Raw genomic sequence first — 19,091 nt, forward strand, 5'->3', positions numbered from 1 at the left:
GGGTTAATCATTACCTTGTTAGCTCAGCTATCCCTCTGCTGACTTGGACACTACGTTTAGCAGACGAGGATTAAATGGAGTGAGGAGCAGTTCCATTAAGGAGCCGTTTCAGATCCCTTGCCTTCTATTTAACTTTCCATTAAATCTTCCATCTGGCTTTCAATCTGCTTTTATTTCCTATTCCCCCTATGTCCAGCGGTTATATTCTTACATCTCAAGTAAATACATTTAATAATAGATACTTAGGAATGGAATTAAAAAAAGTAGAATGTGACCTCTGCAGTTTTACTGTAAATTTTGAGAATTACAACAAAATGCATAAGAGGGGCATTAGCTGCCAAAGAGCGAAAGGTCTAGTGGAACCATGATCACATTACATCTAAAATGATTCCCGAATTCACGCTGCAGTTATAGCTCATCATTAGTGATCATACTGTATATAAATCACGATACTATAGGGGTACACTATATAACACAGGGAACTGCCGTACAATCATATACTGTAGGTGTTTAACTTGAATGATGAACGTCGGGATGGTTTTTCTATAAACAGTACAGACCAAAAGTTTGGACACACCTTCTCATTCAAAGAGTTTTCTTTATTTTCATGACTATGAAAATTGTAGATTCACACTGAAGGCATCAAAACTATGAATTAACACATGTGGAATTATATACATAACAAACAAGTGTGAAACAACTGAAAATATGTAATATTCTAGGTTCTTCAAAGTAGCCACCTTTTGCTTTGCACACTCTTGGCATTCTCTTGATGAGCTTCAAGAGGTAGTCCCCTGAAATAGTTTTCACTTCACAGGTGTGCCCTGTCAGGTTTAATAAGTGGGATTTCTTGCCTTATAAATGGGGTTGGGACCATCAGTGGCGTTGAGGAGAAGTCAGGTGGATACACAGCTGATAGTCCTACTGAATAGACTGTTAGAATTTGTATTATGGCAAGAAAAAAGCAGCTAAGTAAAGAAAAACGAGTGGCCATCATTACTTTAAGAAATGAAGGTCAGTCAGTCAGCCGAAAAATTGGAAAAACTTTGAAAGTAAGGGCTATTTGACCATGAAGGAGAGTGATGGGGTGCTGCGCCAGATGACCTGGCCTCCACAGTTGTAGGACCTGAACCCAATCGAGATGGTTTGGGGTGAGCTGGACCGCAGAGTGAAGGCAAAAGGGCCAACAAGTGCTAAGCATCTCTGGGAACTCCTTCATGACTGTTGGAAGACCATTTCAGGGGACTACCTCTTGAAGCTCATCAAGAGAATGCCAAGAGTGTGCAAAGCAGTAATCAAAGCAAAAGGTGGCTACTTTGAAGAACCTAGAATATGACATATTTTCAGTTGTTTCCCACTTGTTTGTTATGTATATAATTCCACATGTGTTAATTCATAGTTTTGATGCCTTCATAGTCATGAAAATAAAGAAAACTCTTTGAATGAGAAGGTGTGTCCAAACTTTTGGTCTGTACTGTATGCTAACGTTTCATTCCCATTACAGTGTTTCAGAGCTTGGATTGATATTGGTCAGAGGACCAACATTTGGCCCAGATTTATCATGCCATGCACAATGGTATATGATAATCACTATAAACAAGACAAACTAATATGGGGCAGGTTGGTACTGGTGCGGGTGGTAACCTCTTTCCCAATGCATTATTAATACATTAAATCCACTTGTAAGCTCTTTCCTAAACTCCATGGTTTGTTGATGGTCATTATTTCTCTATTTTTTTTCCTAGCTTGGTAGGAAATGGTCTTGGTTAAAAAAAAAACAGCTCATCTTCCTGTCCCGAAGCAGTCTGTGCCCCTGTAAACTACAATTCCCCTGTATCTGGGAGGCACATTGTATTCTTAAAAAGCTGTGCCTAGGCCATGTGACCAATGAACGTTACATCACATGGCCTAGGCAAAGCTGGAGACGCTACTGCAAGTGCCACTGCCTTTGCAAACAGCTGATCGTCGGGGTCCCAGGAGTTGGGGATCAGATACTGATGACCTATCCAGATGATATGTCATCAGTGTAAAACTCCCAGAAAACCCCTTTAACTCCTTAGCACCTTCAGGGGTTTTCCCAGGGGGTTTTCCCCAGTCCTCCTCATGGCCGCTTGCCAGGGACATAACAATCTGACAATCCCAGGGTTAATTACCTCTAAGAGCAACAGGTACTTATTATATACCAGGCTGGTGGCCGCAGGTCCTCCTCCTAAATTCAATGGAATTGTCATCCTCAGGATGGTGATACAGAAGAATACTGCTGTGGGGCATGGGAGTAGATGGCTTCCTGCCCTACCTTGTGGCCTGAGGCCTATGAGGCAGTAGAAGAGCACAGGTGGTTGTAAAGCAATGATATATCATGACTGCCTATGCCGGGTCTCAGACAGTGCAATGACCTAATTTAGACCGCCTATGCCAGGACACAAACAACAATGATGATGTCATCGTGACCCCTGCACCAGGATGCAGGCTTAGGAGTCCAGTGGATGGTCCTTCTCAGCTATCTATCAATACACAGTCATACAGGGAAGGCTGTCAATCACTAACCCACTCTTTCCACTCAACTCCTAAACATTTAAAGCGGTATTCCATTCTGGGACACTGATGTCATATCACTAGGATAGACCATCAATGTCAGATAGGGGCAGGTCCAGAACGGGGTCTTCAAGATGAAGGAAGAGCAGCCGCGCACGTGCGGCCACCCTCCATTCACCACTATGGGAGTTCCGAAAATAGCTGACTTGGCTATTTCCAGTAGTCTGAGGCAGTAAATGCAGAGGTGGCTGTGCTTAAGCATAGGTGGCTTGTTCTGGAGATACGAGTGGGTCCCAGAGGTGGAACCTGCACTTATCTGACATTAATGGCATAACCTAAAGATATGACATCAATGTCCCAAATGGGAATACCCCTTTAAAGGAATGAAATATAAGCTTTACTAGATCTTTTCCCACAAAACAGTATACCAATCTGCTCAGCTCCTCCTGCTCTAACACATGATGCTGGCAGTTCAGACACCATGTCCAACTTGACAGGTTCCCTTTAATTTTAATTGGTTGGAAATCCTTTTTAAAATATATAGACATCATAGGCAGGGACCCCCTTTTATGAGCCACCCACTCACAAAGAGTCCCACTATGTCATACATGGTCAGCCATTCCTTTGGTAAAGCTACTAATGCTATTTTCCTTTCAGTTCTTATAGCTGCCCAGTGCCATGCCATATTACATGATGAGATCACCTTACATCATTACCTTACAGCATGTTTTTTTTTGCATTTTTGGTTCAATATATAGTTATTTTTATGGGGATTTGAAGGCTTTCACAGAATAAATCCTTCACCCTACGTGATGTACTAATGTTAATACCCACAAATTCCTAGCAACAAAATGTCCACATCACTGTCAGCCTACAGTGTACTCAGTGATGAAAGCAACGAATGTTCCTGTCTTCAAATTGCCAGCTAAAAGTCAGATATTGAATGTAATAACGCGGCACATAGTAATCAGCCACTGTCATGTTGTTTATTACACAATAAAATTGTCTGCTTCGTTTCAGAGCCCGAAGGTCTTGCCATACTTATGTAAATTGTCTGTGATTTGTTCCTTGGTCCCAGTGGATGCCTAAAGCTAACCTGTTTATTTCCTGGAATTTCAAATCCCAAAGCCACTTACCGCAGTCCTACAGAGGCAAAGCTTAGGGACCAAGCGGCTGCTGCTGAATTCCCCCCCCCCCCCTTCCCCAGGCTCTCAGTGAACAACAACAGGAACCTGTCTATAAGATGCTAAACACTTCTCCCTGTTCACTTCCCTTCGTATAATCCCATTTCTAATCCCAGTGATCAGGGACACCTGTATCTGTAATGGGCTCGCTGGTCTGTAACTTCTGTATCCAGTGCATTCGGTTAGGACTACGACTCTGGTTTCTTGACAGTTGAGAATAAATAGAACAGAAGGCTGGAGTCATCCGAAAGGTTTTACATCCTGGGAAATATACCTCTCATTCTTGTCATCTAGCTAAACATGTGTTGTGGAACCGTTCATGGCAGTATTATACAGGTCCGACCTTTAGGAATAGGAAACACTGCTGATATTATCATTACTGGGACAAAGGCAGAAAGCTGTGTATTTTGTGAGGGGTTGGGTCCCAGTAACCAGACTCCCAATCCAAAGATAGACTGGCCCATCAGAAAACCAGAGGATCCTCTGATGGGCCAGGCTCTGATACCATAGTAGGCCTCAAATGTTCAGGAGAAAAAAATATTTTGAGCTGACTTTGGCTCTGATCACTTGCCACAAGGGTCTATTTCTTTGATTCAAAACGTATTACATTGATTAATTATTGATTGATTATTAATTGATGAGATAAGAGTTTCCTCTAGTGTAGTTCAACACTGCTACTATTCATTCAGTTGGACTCCCCAACAAGGAAAGGGTGGAAAGTAATGTCATGTATCATTTTAACTCCCCCCCCCCCCCCCCCCCCCCACCTTCCCTAAATAAAGGAATAACGGTTTATGGGATTTTTCCTCTGAATAGGTCATAAGCATCTGATTGGTGGGGTACAATCAAATGTACAATATCCCCTGCTTCTCATTATACAGTCGTTTAGGGTTGAATGATAAAACTTTATCTGCCTGTAGTTGCCACTAGGCGGAGCTTACTGTATTCATAGTTATACAGATACTAATGAATCCAATAGTAGCTATATACTGTAAATCTGTGTGTGAGGAGGCTCCCTGGTGATGGCTGCAGGCAAAAATAGCATGTGCTGCTTCTCCTAAGTGGTACTGTTCCTGCATATGAAATGGTCCCTTTAGCCTCTGAGTCTAAGACCTCTTGCACACGAACGTTGTGTGTCCCCCGTGGCCGTATTGCGTCTCGCATATGGCCCGTGTGCACTCCGCATCGCGGATGCAGAGCCATTCACTTGAATGGGCCCGCAATCACGGAGATGCAGAACGGAAGCACGGATCGGAACCCCACAGAAGCACTACGTAGTGCTTCCGTGGTGTTTCTGTCCGTGCCTCCACACCGCAAAAAAATAGAACTTGCGGTGCAGACGGATCACGGACCCATTCAAGTTGAATAAGTCCGTCTGGCCGCCGCACGGATGTTGCAAATTGCGGTCCCCAATGCACGGAACGGATGCACAACGTTTGTGTGCAAGACGCCCAATAGTGACTGCTATGTCTATTTCAGCTAGTTAGTCGGGACTGTATTTTGGGTCCATGTCTGATTCGCATTTTTTATGGGTCGCATGTGGACCCATTAATTTCTATGGGACTGCAAAAAATGCGGACAACAAATGGATGTGACCCGTGTGCTATCCGCATCCATGTGGCTGTCCAGCAAAATGTAGTGCATATGTATGAGACCTAAAACTCAAACTCCACCAATCTGATGTTTAGAACGTGCCTTTATTGCCAGTTTAAAAAAGCTTTCTTATTTAAAAAAAAAAGGGGAGGAATGGGTTAAAAATAAATACGTTTTATACTCACCTAATCGATGTAGTGGATTCGGAGCAGCATCTGAACAGCAACAGTGGGGGGTTGGTGATAATGAGTACTGATTATTTTTTATTTTTAACCCATTACGACCCTGTTCCAAATAAAATTATTCCCCTGGAAAACCCATTTAGGCAATTTGTCTCTTGTATGTTATTTACATTACATATGGTATATAGCATATTATAATAAGCAAATGTGCATACTCAGTGTCAAGTAATGCATGAAATAGATATCCCCATCATAGCTAGTGATGGCATATCACTAGAATATGCTGCCACTTGCTTAACAGTGGGGATCTGACTATGCCATGACCATTACCAAACCTAGAGCTTCAGAGTTGTGGCCCCTTCAAAGTTTTCCCTGCATAGTGGTGCCCCTATACCGACTGCGCAGGGAACTAAAGCACAACCCTATTCGCTTGAACCCCTTTATATGCCTAATAGGAGAAATGAACAGGAGTTGCTCTAAAGGGGCACCTTTCATTCAATTATTTTTTTTGCATGCTCAGCTATGTACGTGTTCATCTAATCTTCATAATAAAGTACAATAATATCCCATTTAGATTATTGTAATGCCCATTCTGTGCTTAGTTACTCATTAAATTGGCTCCTCACAAGCTAATGCCTCATTCAAATGTCAGTGTTTGCTCAGTGATTTCGATAGAAATCACTGACTTGTGAATGAGGGCTCATGCACTCGACCATTGTTTTGGTCCGCACCCTAAAAAGCTGGCTAAGGGTACTTTCACACTAGCGTTATTCTTTTCCGGCATTAAGTTCCGTCCTAGGGGCTCAATAGAAAATAACTGATCAGTTTTATCCTAATGCATTCTGAATGGAGAGCAATCCGTTCAGGATGCATCAGGATGTCTTGAGTTCAGTCTTTTTGACTTTCCACATGCTGCGGTTTTATTTTATCAAAATTCCGGAATACTTACCGGAATGCCGGATCTGGAATTTTTTCCCATTGACATGCATTAATGCCAGATCCGGCAAAACGGATCCGGCATTGTGGTCTGCACATGCTCAGTTCCGGTGACGGAACTGCCTGCCGGAATCCTCTGCCGCAAGTTCGAAAGTACCCTAAGTATTTTATTGTGTTCTTGTTTTTATATATATATATATATATATATATATATATATATATATATATATATACACATATATATATATATATATATATATATATATATATATATATACAGTGGATATACAAAGTCTACACACCCCTGTTAAAATGTCAGGTTTCTGTGCTGTAAAAGAAATGAGACAAAGATAAATCATTTCAGAACTTTTTCCACCTTTAATGTGACCTATAAACTGTACCACTCAATTGAAAAACAAACTGAAATCTTTTAGGTGGAGGGAAGAAAACAAAACAAAAAAAAATAATGTGGTTGCATAAGTGTGCACACCCTCTTATAACTGGGGATGTAGCTGTGTTCAGAATTAAGCAATCACATTCAAAACCATGTAAAATAGGAGTCAGCATACACCTGCCATCATTTAAAATGCCTCTGATTAACCCCAAATAAAGTTCAGCTGCTCTAGTTGGTCTTTCCTGAAATTGTCTTAGTCTCATCCCACAGCAAAAGCCATGGTCCACAGAGAGTTTCCAAAGCATCAGAGGGATCTCATTGTAAAAAGGTATCAGTCAGGAGAAGGGTACAAAAGAATTTCCAAGGCATTAGATATACCATGGAACACAGTGAAGACAGTCATCATCAAGTGGAGAAAATATGGCACAACAGTGACATTACCAAGAACTAGACGTCCCTCCAAAATTGATGAAAAGACGAGAAGAAAACTGGTCTGGGAGGCTACCAAGAGGCCTACAGCAACATTAAAGGAGCTGCAGGAATATCTGGCAAGTACTGGCTGTGTGGTACATGTGACAACAATCTCCCATATTCTTCATATGTCTGGGCTATGGGGTAGAGTGGCAAGACGAAAGCCTTTTCTTACAAAGAAAAACATCCAAGCCAGGCTACATTTTGCAAAAACACATCTGAAGTCTCCCAAAAGTATGTGGGAAAAGGTGTTATGGTCTGATGAAACCAAGGTTGAACTTTTTGGCCATAATTCCAAAATATATGTTTGGCGCAAAAACAACACTGCACATCACCAAAAGAACACCATACCCACAGTGAAGCATGATGGTGGCAGCATCATGCTTTGGGGCTGTTTTTCTTCAGCTGGAACTGGGGCCTTAGTTAAGCTAGAGGGAATTATGAACAGTTCTAAATACCAGTCAATATTGGCACAAAACCTTCAGGCTTCTGCTAGAAAGCTGAACATTAGGAGGAACTTCATCTTTCAGCATGACAACGACCCAAAGCATACATCCAAATCAACAAAGGAATGGTTTCACCAGAAGAAGATTACATTTTTGGAATGGCCCAGCCAGAGCCCAGACCTAAATCTGATTGAAAATCTGTGGGGTGATCTGAAGAGGGCTGTGCACAGGAGATGCCCTCGCAATCTGACAGATTTGGAGTGTTTTTGCAAAGAAGAGTGCGCAAATCTTGCCAAGTCAAAATGTGCCATGCTGATAGACTCATACCCAAAAGGACTGAGTGCTGTAATAAAATCAAAAGGTGCTTCAACAAAGTATTAGTTTAAGGGTGTGCACACTTATGCAACCATATTATTTTATTTTTATATTTTTTTGTCCCTCTACCTAAAAGATTTCAGTTTGTTTTTCAATTGAGTGGTACAGTTTATAGGTCACATTAAAGGTGGAAAAAGTTCTGAAATGATTTATCTTTGTCTCATTTTTTTACAGCACAGAAACCTGACATTTTAACAGGGGTGTGTAGACTTTGTATATCCACTGTATGTGTGTATATATATATATATATATATATATATATATATATATATATATATATATATATTATGCATGTTGCTTTTGGTCTGCAAAAGCTACTGCATAAATATTATAGTATCAACAGGGTTAAAACACAAAATGTGACAGGTTACCGTGACAACCTCAGAAATGGAAACGGCAATTAGGCATAATCTAACAATCATGCATGAATCCTCCTGATACATTCCACCCTGTTATTGCTTTATCCTCAGGAGCAAAAGATTCTTACAAGCTCAATTAGGTTTTAATCACTAGTTGAGGTATAGAAGCCCTAAATTAAAGTTTACGGGTGAACAGCTTTTTCACGGGTCTTATCATTCAGAGACCTGCCAGTTTATAGTTTTTCTGCTTGCACTTTAGTGTTGTTCTGTAAAACCCCAAACTACTGTCTTTACAATCCCACTCTTTAATGTTGGTTTTAATTCCATGGGAACTGAATGCTCCTGTTGGTTTTCGTTCTTTATTTTATGAGTTGGACAAGTTTATGTAAAACTATTGAGCAATTTAGTGTATTTCTAACAAGTTTCATTAAAAAGACAAAATAATGGAACAGAAATTAAATAACATTAAGGACTGGTGCCTTGCAGCGCTGGGGTCCAAGGTTTGAATCTGATCAAGGACAACATCTGCATGGAGTTTGCATGTTCTCCCCGTGTTTTCGTGGGTTTCATCCAAAGACATACTGATAGGGACCTTAGATTGGGAGCCCCATTGGGGACAGCGGGATGATAATGTCTGAAAAGCGCTGCGGAATACAGCAGCGCTATATATGTACGTAAAATAAACTTAGGTAATGTATCAAGTGCACTGCGCCAGAATCTTGGAGTGTTTGTGGCTGTTTTGTCGGTAGAGCATATGATGTATTTGCTCCATCTTTAGTGTGGTTCGCTCAATGCCAAGCAAAATGGTGGCTAGAGGTTTTGAGGGTGATGCTTTATTTCTAGCCAGATATATCAGACTTTTTGAAAAACAGTTGCAAATGACACAAAAAATTTCACACGTGTACTCCAGTCCCCTAATGGAGTACAAACAGATGGAAACTTTGTGATAAATGAGATTACATTTTAGACAGAGAAATGACTGGAGGTTATTTATCACAACTGGTGTTTATATGCGGATCTTGATATCTCCTGCCATCATACCCCTTTTTCGGAAAGTGGAGAGGAGGGTGTATAAATGCTACCTGCGTCTAGATTTAGGCACAATAGCATTTAAAAAGTCACAAACACAAGGGCTTCAACTTTTTTACACTGGAGATGTGGCACAAGGAGATGATAAATATCCCCCATCATGTATTCCGTGTAACACAATTAACAAATGGCGTGTGACATTTAGTAAATTTGTCAAAAGAAAACTGACTTCAAACCAAGCAGACATTAAAAAAAGGTGCAAAAATTTGCATGTTGATGCATTACCTCTCAGACAAGCTGTCTAGACCTGCACAAGATTCATCACAGGGGTCAGGCTGAGTGATAATTCTGGTTGGCTTACATTGAGATAGAATTTTACACCAGAGTTGTGGATCACGGGGGGGCTGTTATTACTGGCACGGGGGGGTTGTTATTACTGGCACAGGGGGGGGGGGCTGTTATTAATACTGGCACAGGGGGGGGGGCTGTTATTAATACTGGCACATGGGGGGCTGTTATTAATACTGGCACATGGGGGGCTGTTATTAATACTGGCACATGGGGGGCTGTTATTAATACTGGCACATGGGGGGCTGTTATTAATACTGGCACATGGGGGGGCTGTTATTAATACTGGCACATGGGGGGCTGTTATTAATACTGGCACATGGGGGGGCTGCTATTAATACTGGCACATGGGGGCTGTTATTAATACTGGCACACGGGGGGCTGTTATTAATACTGGCACATGGGGGCTGTTATTAATACTGGCACATGGGGGCTGTTATTAATACTGGCACATGGGGGCTGTTATTAATACTGGCACATGGGGGGCTGTTATTAATACTGGCACATGGGGGGCTTTTATTAATACTGGCACATGGGGGGCTGTTATTAATACTGGCACATGTGGGGCTGTTATTAATACTGGCACATGGGGGGCTGTTATTAATACTGGCACATGGGGGGGCTGTTAATACTGGCACATGGGGGCTGTTAATACTGGCACATGAGGGGGCTGTTAATACTGGCACATGATTGGGGGCACTATAGGGGCATCTACTGAGGCCACAAAGAAGGGGTATTTTATATGGAGCGCTCTGTACAGTACAATTTTATTCTGGGACACATTATGGTGGGTACTATGGGGAAGGGGGGAGAGGAGTACTATGGGGTCATCTACAGGGGGCACTAAGAAGGGGTATTTTATACTTGCAAATTATGGGAGACACTGAGGGCATCTATTGGAGCATTTTATACTGGTAAATTATGGGGGCACTAGGAGGAAGGAGGGTGTGGAGCACTATGGGGGCATTTACTGGGGGCACTATATAGGGGTATTTTATACTGGCACATTATGGGGGCACTATGGGGACATTAGCTCACCTGGGGGCATTACAAGGAGGTATTTTTTTGCACTGTCACATTATAAGGAGAATTATTTTTACTGGGGGGGGGGGCATTATGGTGGGCTTTATTACTCCCCCATGGTATGACCCCCTAGTAGCAGCACCAGCCTCTCCCTGCTCTGCTATCCCTCTGCCCCTTCTCCAAATCCTTATTATGAAATCTTTCTCATTAGGATAAAACACAACATCAGCTCCACCGAGCCCCCGGTCAAAGTGTGGAAGTGGCGTCCAAGATCCCCAAGGGCCAAGTCAAGTAATTGTAAGTTTTCACGTGAAATAGGTTTGTTATACACATATAGCATACACTATGTAGTCTGTTCTATAAGCACCATTGTTTTGTGGCGGCGGACAGAAAATAATCTGAAAGTGCCCCTCCCGAGACCAGGCTCTGGATCCGCCACTGGGTGCTATTGTGTGCTGCACTATGGTATTTTTGACCCCATTTACTTGAGTTGCCCCAGCTTACTTGTGTTGTCCTTGCCTCCTGTTAATTTGGACCAGCCTACAACATGGGGCCACTTTTATTTTTTCCAGAGCCACTTTAAGTTCACAGTCCGCACTTCCATACCATAAAGTATACAGAATATGTCTTCTCCATAACATACATGAATTTGTACATAGTTGAAACTCAACAATATCATCCTGCTTCATATGGTTGTTGGACTATGCTTCCCAAGCCAAAGTTGAACCACTAGGAGCCCTCATATATTTGTTTAGTATGGTACCATGATGATGTTCCTATTGTCAAAAACTATTAAAAAAAATATACCGTATATAAACCCATAGATTTTAATTGATTTCTACATGTGTGGCTTGCAAGTTTTATTTTGGCTACAGGTCTCTTCAAAGCTTGGTCACTGTTGCATTAATACTGTATATTGATCAAAATACAAAAATATCTGCAGTCAATGTGCAGGCCATAAGGGCTATGGAAGCAGGAGTAGAGTTACTGAATACAGCATAAAAGTTTTCCTTAAACCAAATAACAGTCCCCAGAACATTCATCAAATCATAATTGTATGAGGAAGTATATGAGATGCATCCTTTTACCTAAGGCAGTCATTTTTATGAGGATAGCAGAGCCCCTGGTGATGGTAAAGGAGGTAAGGGGCAGATCAAGTATGTCAAAATTGGAGGCTGGGCACAGCATTGAAGAGTGCTTGGAGGTAAATAAATTAGATATTACCCCTGGGTATGTTATTTTATTGAATACATTACCATGAGTAATCTAGATCATTTGAATTGCTGCTTAGCTTAATGTAAAGATGTATACATCAGAGCTTTAAAAAGTAAAAAAAAAAGACAACCAAAATAACAATATGAATTTGCAAGAAACAAAAATATTGAAATGTAAGAGTTTTATTTTACATTTATACATTTTACTTTTTAGCATAAAGCTCATAAAAAATATATACCACTGACATTGTACATCACCCTATGCCAAAATGACATACTTTACCATATGCTTGGCCTATAGAAAACAATGGGATGTTTTACAGATACCTTACTATACATTTTAGTGATCAAAAGAAATTTTAAAAATGTAAAAGAAAGAAAGAAAAAAAATGGAAAATTTAAACTGGTAACTTTGTGACATGATGGAGTATTCGACAGTCATATACGTGAACAGGAATTTATGGGTCTGCAAATACAGCAGAATCTCTACATCCCTATTCCATTTTTTCCCGTTTACTGTGAAAGGATGATCATCCCTTGGCAGCTGGCAGCAGAAGTTGTACAGTTTTGTGGGTGGAAAGTGGGAGGGTGGTTGGCCTGAAACTCACAAAGCAAACTTTATGGCAGGCACGTTAAACATGTGATCAATGACTGTGAGTGTGCTATCATTGTGAGTCTAATGACAGATGAGGAAACTGTGTAAAGCAGATTGCCTTTTAGGACAATATTGTGCGGTATTATTAACTCATCCATTAATGAGAAAGAGTCTGAAGGAACAGCCTCTACATGTCAAAGATTTGTCACCTGTGGAGTGCTTCATTTTGGTTGTGGGAAGTGGCTACTACAATTTCGGTACTTCTGGTAGTTCCATACATTTTGCTTTGTAAATTCTCCATATCATGGCAGAGTGGGGATGAAGTGCTGTGTGAAGCTTTCCAGTTCAAACATGTTACTGTCAAGCATTGTTTGTTCAAGATAGGGACACAATCATTAGAAGTGTTCAGTGAGCATTGTCTACAATTAGGCTCTTTTGATATGTCCTTTCTTGTCAAGGTTGCAGCTATAAACTGCCAGTCTCAGGAACCCCTGCATGGCCAACCCCTGAAAATAATGGAAGGCAGGTTCCGAGCAGCCATTAGGCAGGGCTTGATAAGAACTTTTCTACGACAGACCTTGGAGCCTTCAGATTTCCTGAGGTCCCATAGAGGTAAATAGAGAGGTGGCCGTGCATGCATACTGCACAATCCGTTCACCGCTATGGGATTTCAGAAAATAGCCAAGCGTACACTCTCCTTCCTTCTGACATTGATGGCATATCCTAACAATATGCCATCAAAGTCTGAGATGAGTATAACCCTTTAAAAACAGTGTGTAAAATGCCAGTCTTAATAAGTGTCACGCAAAGTCTTTTCAGCAAAAATGTCACATTTTTTACAACAAAAAAACACTGTGGCCAGGTGTTAGCTAATAGTCAACAGGAGTGTGGTTTAAAGGGAATCTGTCATCACCAACATTTAGCCTATATAAGTAATGCTACCATGCTACCATGCAGGCCGACTTGGTTTTAAACATACCTTCGGAATTCATTTGCACTTTTTCTATCTCAAGAAAATTATGTTTATTTTATATGTAGATTAGGGTGCAGAGTGCCCAGCAGGGCGTTTCCAAACTTTCTAAGACCCCAAGCCTGCCCATTCACAGAGCCCCAGTACCTCCCTCCTGTGAAGTCACCAATGCCCTCCTCCTCTGCTGGTGATGTCACCTCTGCTGTCTACCATGGCCGGCTCCTCACAGTATATGGTAAGGGCATCAGCCGCTGGTATTGTCACTGTGGGAGTGCTGCTTCATATATTGCAATATTAATACTCTCACTGTGGACAACTGCCTCGAATCTTGCAATATTCATAAACATACTGGCAATTCCTGTTCTGTGGAGATCACCTCTCAGCAGTCATCTCATTATCATGACGGGCAGGATTACCTCTGCATATATAACACAGGATCCATCATTTACAATAGGTGATGGTCACAGTTTATCTACTCCCACTCGCCGCACAGTGACCTCTGTGCAGAGCATGCTAAGAACACTTTAACATAGACTTCAATGAATATCCCTTGTTCTTTATAGCTTATAGTCCACGTGGCTGCTGTAAACTGGGGCTTCGAGGTAAATGAATTAGGTATTACCCCTGGGTAAGTAATTTTATTGAATACATTACCATGAGTAATCTAGATCATTTGAATTGCTGCTCAGCTTAATGTAAAGAAGTAGGAGAGTAACAGTCCTTTACGGAAGCATTAATACGGCCTTTTGGACTTTCACGGTCTCTCCGTTGTTTTGCCCAATAGGAGTTCAGCAGCGTTTGCCTCTATTTTTGGGAGCCACTCCTTTATTTATTGTTGGATTATTCAATAAACATTTATTATTTTATTTTTAGCATAATTTCAGGCAGTGATAACATTACACATTTGGTGACGCACACCCTTCATATTTTGATATCCGTGATTAATTATTCACTCCGCATTTTGCAGAATGGAACAACCGGCCCATAATAGACCTGTCCTATCCTTGTCTGTAATGTGGACAAGAACCGGACATGTTCTATATTTTTCCAGATGTCACGGAACGGACATATGGATGCGGACAGCACACGGTGTGCTCTCCTCATCTTTTGCAGCCCCATTGAAGTGAATGGGTCCACTTCCAGCCCGCAAAATGTGTGTAGGAAAGGAAAATAGTGCTTTTAATCCAGAAGTGATAGTCCAATAAGAAACAGCCCAAGTACATGCCATGTTTCAGCTACTCCTTAGCCTTCCTCAACCTAAGAGTTGAAGCCTGTGGTGGGTGCCATATTTATTCTTTTTATCCCCGTAAAATATGTGAATTGGATGCGGACCAAAAATACGTTCATGTGCAGAGACCTTAAGGGTGATCACACAGGCACAACCAATGTGAGCCCAGGATCTCAGCAGCATAAATGTACAGTGCTCACTAATAGCTTCCAGCGTTGTAAATGTATGGCAGATGGCGCCAAGGGTTAAAAGGTTTTGTCCTATAAATCAGCTATAAACAATTGATCGTATAACAAAGACTTCAGGCTTAAAATGGAAAGGACAACTTTACTCTCCACACACCAAGCCGTATGGTGCCCGCAGAATCCCAGGCTGCTCTGCTGAATGCACTCCCAGTCTAATTTTACGTCTCATGCACGTGACCATTTTTTGCTTCCATGTCCGATCCGCATTTTTTGCTGATTGCACGTGGACCCATTCATTTCTCTGGGTCCACAAAAAAGATGTCACGGATGTCATCTGTATACTGTCTGCATCTTTATGTCTATTCCACAAATTATAGAACATATTGTATTCTTGTCCGTTTTGCGAATAACAATAGTCATTTCTTGTGATGGGAGTAATAAAAATGTGGATTGCACATAGAAGATGTCTGCATTTTGCGCATCCGTGGTTTGTGGACTGCAATACAGGCACAGTGGTGTGCATGAGGCTTTACACAGTTTTTTTATTTATTATAAATTGTAGTGAAGATTACAATGCCTCATGAAGGCATCATACCAGGGCACGTGTGCGACTGCTACTATGGTCCATCCTGTGCCGCAACACAGGGTCCGTACACGCAGTAATACCTTATCATGAAGTAAATATGCCAGTGTTCCGCATTTCTTCTTCAGTAAATATTATCTTGAGTGAAAAATTTGATTACATTTTTACATGTATACAGGGGGTTATTTATTATCCAGAAACACACATATATTAGGAGTCTGCAACTTTTCCCCGCTCATGCCAGGTCTAAAAAAGCGGGCGCGGCATGGGCGGGGAAGGGGGTGGGGCGACAGGCCCCTCTCATTCATCATTTTCTATGCCCGTTTTCGGCATAGAAAATGGTCTAAATGTTAGACAGCAAGGAAGCTGTCTTACATTTAGACCTTCGCTGGCTACGCCGAAGTTATGTAGTCATAACTTTAGCCTAAGACCGGTGTCTAAAACGCCTTAATAAATGACCCCCACGTTTGCTTTATTGTTATACTTATAGAGGACTTTATATATAACTCCCCAGTATTTTTCCTATAGACACCCATCCTGTAACCAGATATTGAACTCCACGGATTCGCAGTGTGACTCCATAACCACTCTTTATTGGAAAACTTAGTGTGATGGTGTATGAAGCTTCAGATCAATTGATGTATGCAATTTTCATACATCCTGTAGTTACATATATAGGATTAACCAGACCTGCATATTAATTCAGATAAAAAAAATGATGCCAGCAGTAGTTACCTAATGTGTTAGGTGATATTACCGGCAAAAACTATCCCACGACCAATCATTGCTGTGTAGTAGTACAGCCATTAAAGTAACAGAAAATAATGCACTATAACAATAGATGCAAACATAACATATGGACTAAGCCCTCACTCTAATGATAAAATCTGAGACTCTTAGCCAATATATTTTGATCAAAACACATCTGTGCCCACCTACCCACGCCAAGGTGGTGTCACGGACGTACCGAGACATACGGACGTTCCCGCGACAGGTCACATGAGATCCGTGAGACTGGCAAACATGTGGTTTGATCTGACATGTTTTCCTTTTGGATCAAATGACGTCTGTGTTGTTTCTGGTGCTTGTCACACCTTCTTTCCCCAGGTGTTGCTATTGTGGTCATTTAACCTTCCCTATTTATTGTTGTTTCTCCCACTATGCTATGCGGTTTATAGCTACTGTTGGACTTGTGGTTAGCTTGTGTTTGGTTCTCGGCTGAGTTCCTGGTGCTACCAAAGCTTCATTGAAGATAAGTGTTTCCTTTCCCTTTTGTATTTTGTTTTTATATATATATATATATATATATATATATATATATATATATGTGTGTGTGTTTGTTACCTTTCCCTGTTGTTTGTCATTAGGCCTGAGGGAAACTCCTGTTCATCCTTCCCTTTGGAGGAACAGGTAGACTCAGTCCTGACATTAGTTCCAGGGTTCTATAGGGTGAGATAGGATTCTAGGTATCCGGCGTATGACCTTGCTTCCTTTGGGGCCTGTTCATACTGGTAGTCTGTCATGACTGGAGTTAGGGTTTTCTCTAGGAGGTTTTCATCTTCCTTCCATAGTTTCCAGGCCTTATTCCTGTATCCCCTTTCTCTCCTATGCTCTGTGTGGTGTTTTCCTCCCACACACGAGCGTGACAGGTGGTCTCAGTCAGGCAGGTCCTACGCTAAACCTACCTATGCCATATGGGCATCTATATGCAGGAGAGCAGACCCTGCACATATAGTGTGTTGCTCCTAGTCACCTCTATGTGCATCCAGCAATCAATGAGATTGGCGACTCTGTGTTCACGGTCGTGGTAATTTGAAAGTTGCACTGTGGCTCCATTCAGATCAATGGCTTCACTGCTAAGCAGTGAGCAATGGTTGTGCGACAGGTGTCAGGGCCAGGATCACCATGTAGCCACATTGTAAACTAGGGCTGAAACTATACTTGAATGGATCAAGTAACTCGACACCCAAAAATCCTTGATGCTAATTTTTTCCATCGAGTGTTCGTTTTTACCATGTGACCACGTAGTGTGAGTGAAGCGCTTGCTATTACTCACCACTCCGTGGTTGGCCTGCACCACACTGTAACCTGACATACACACATCATGCATGAAGTAGAGGATGGAAGAGCTGTAGATTGTTGGCGGTGCCCCTAGCTGGAAGGTAAGTACTTGATTTCACTGGCGCTGCGGCTGAGGACTGATGACTAGACGGGGTTGATGGGGGGAACTGATGGCACTGGAGGAGGAATTTATGGCACCGGGAGGGGGAGCTGATGGAACTGGGGGGGAGCTGATGGCACTGGGGAAGGAACTGATGGCACTGGGTGGGCCAATGGCATGGGGGAGCTGGTGGCACTGGGGGGAGCTGATGGCACTGGGGTGAGCTGATGGCACTGGGGGAGGAGCTGATTGCACTGGGGGAGGAGCTTATGACACTGAGGGAGGAGCTGATGGCACTGGGGGAGGAGCTGATGGTGCCTAGGAGCTGATGGCATGGGGGCTAATGAGGAGTTTTTATAGAAAATGTTAAATGTTCTCTTAATTAGTTTTTTCTTATTAGAGTACTAATTGTTGGATTAATCAATAGAATACTTCATTACTCTACCCTAGTGTGAAGGTGGCCGCCGCATGCATTAGGTAACTACTGCTGTCATCAGTTTTCAATGTGAATGAATATGCAGGTCTGTTTATTCCTATATCTGTAACTTTATCAAACTTGCATAAAGCAATTGATCTGGTGGGACACACCTTCACACTACGTTTTGCAATAAATAGTAGTTAAACTTTGCACAGTACGGGGAGATAATGTAGCTTGTCAGAAATTCTTACTGTATATTTTCGTATCTGTTTTCTCCACCATAAGGAAATACATTCCTTACATGTAATTCTGCATACATATCGCAGCGTGAACTGCTTTCCTTTGAGTTCTCTGTTAAGGACAGTCTATAAGGAGAATGGACAGTGTGTGTTCAGTCCCCTCCAAACACAACCAATCATCATTCTGCTTGGCAGAGGGGCTAGGGGTGTGAAATATGGTCCCGGGGCCTGTAGTATATTACCAGTGTCAGGCTCTGCTGTATAATACATGACTGTAGTCGGCTTTTGCACTCACTCACCCCCGCTGCCTCCTTCACTTCACAATCGTATAAATCACAAAGGAAAGCCTTTCTTTTTCCTTTCCCTAACCACACATAGCAGCGGCAAGCAATACAATTTCTTGCATTTTATGGAAAGATTACGATGAAAACATAGACGGCTGTATTTAAGCAGGTGTATGCATCAAGCTGATGTTTAGATTGTAAGCTCTACGTCAACAGCCCTACATACTGGTATAGGGGGTATAAGCCTTTACATATTAGCATATAGTGTATCATTGGCTTCACTACAACGTATAGACAAGCTACGTTGGGTCAATATTATTTACCCCCGACATACTTTCA

Source organism: Bufo bufo, chromosome 2, assembly GCF_905171765.1.
Source record: "Bufo bufo chromosome 2, aBufBuf1.1, whole genome shotgun sequence".
In the NCBI taxonomy this organism is placed as follows: Eukaryota; Metazoa; Chordata; class Amphibia; order Anura; family Bufonidae; genus Bufo; species Bufo bufo.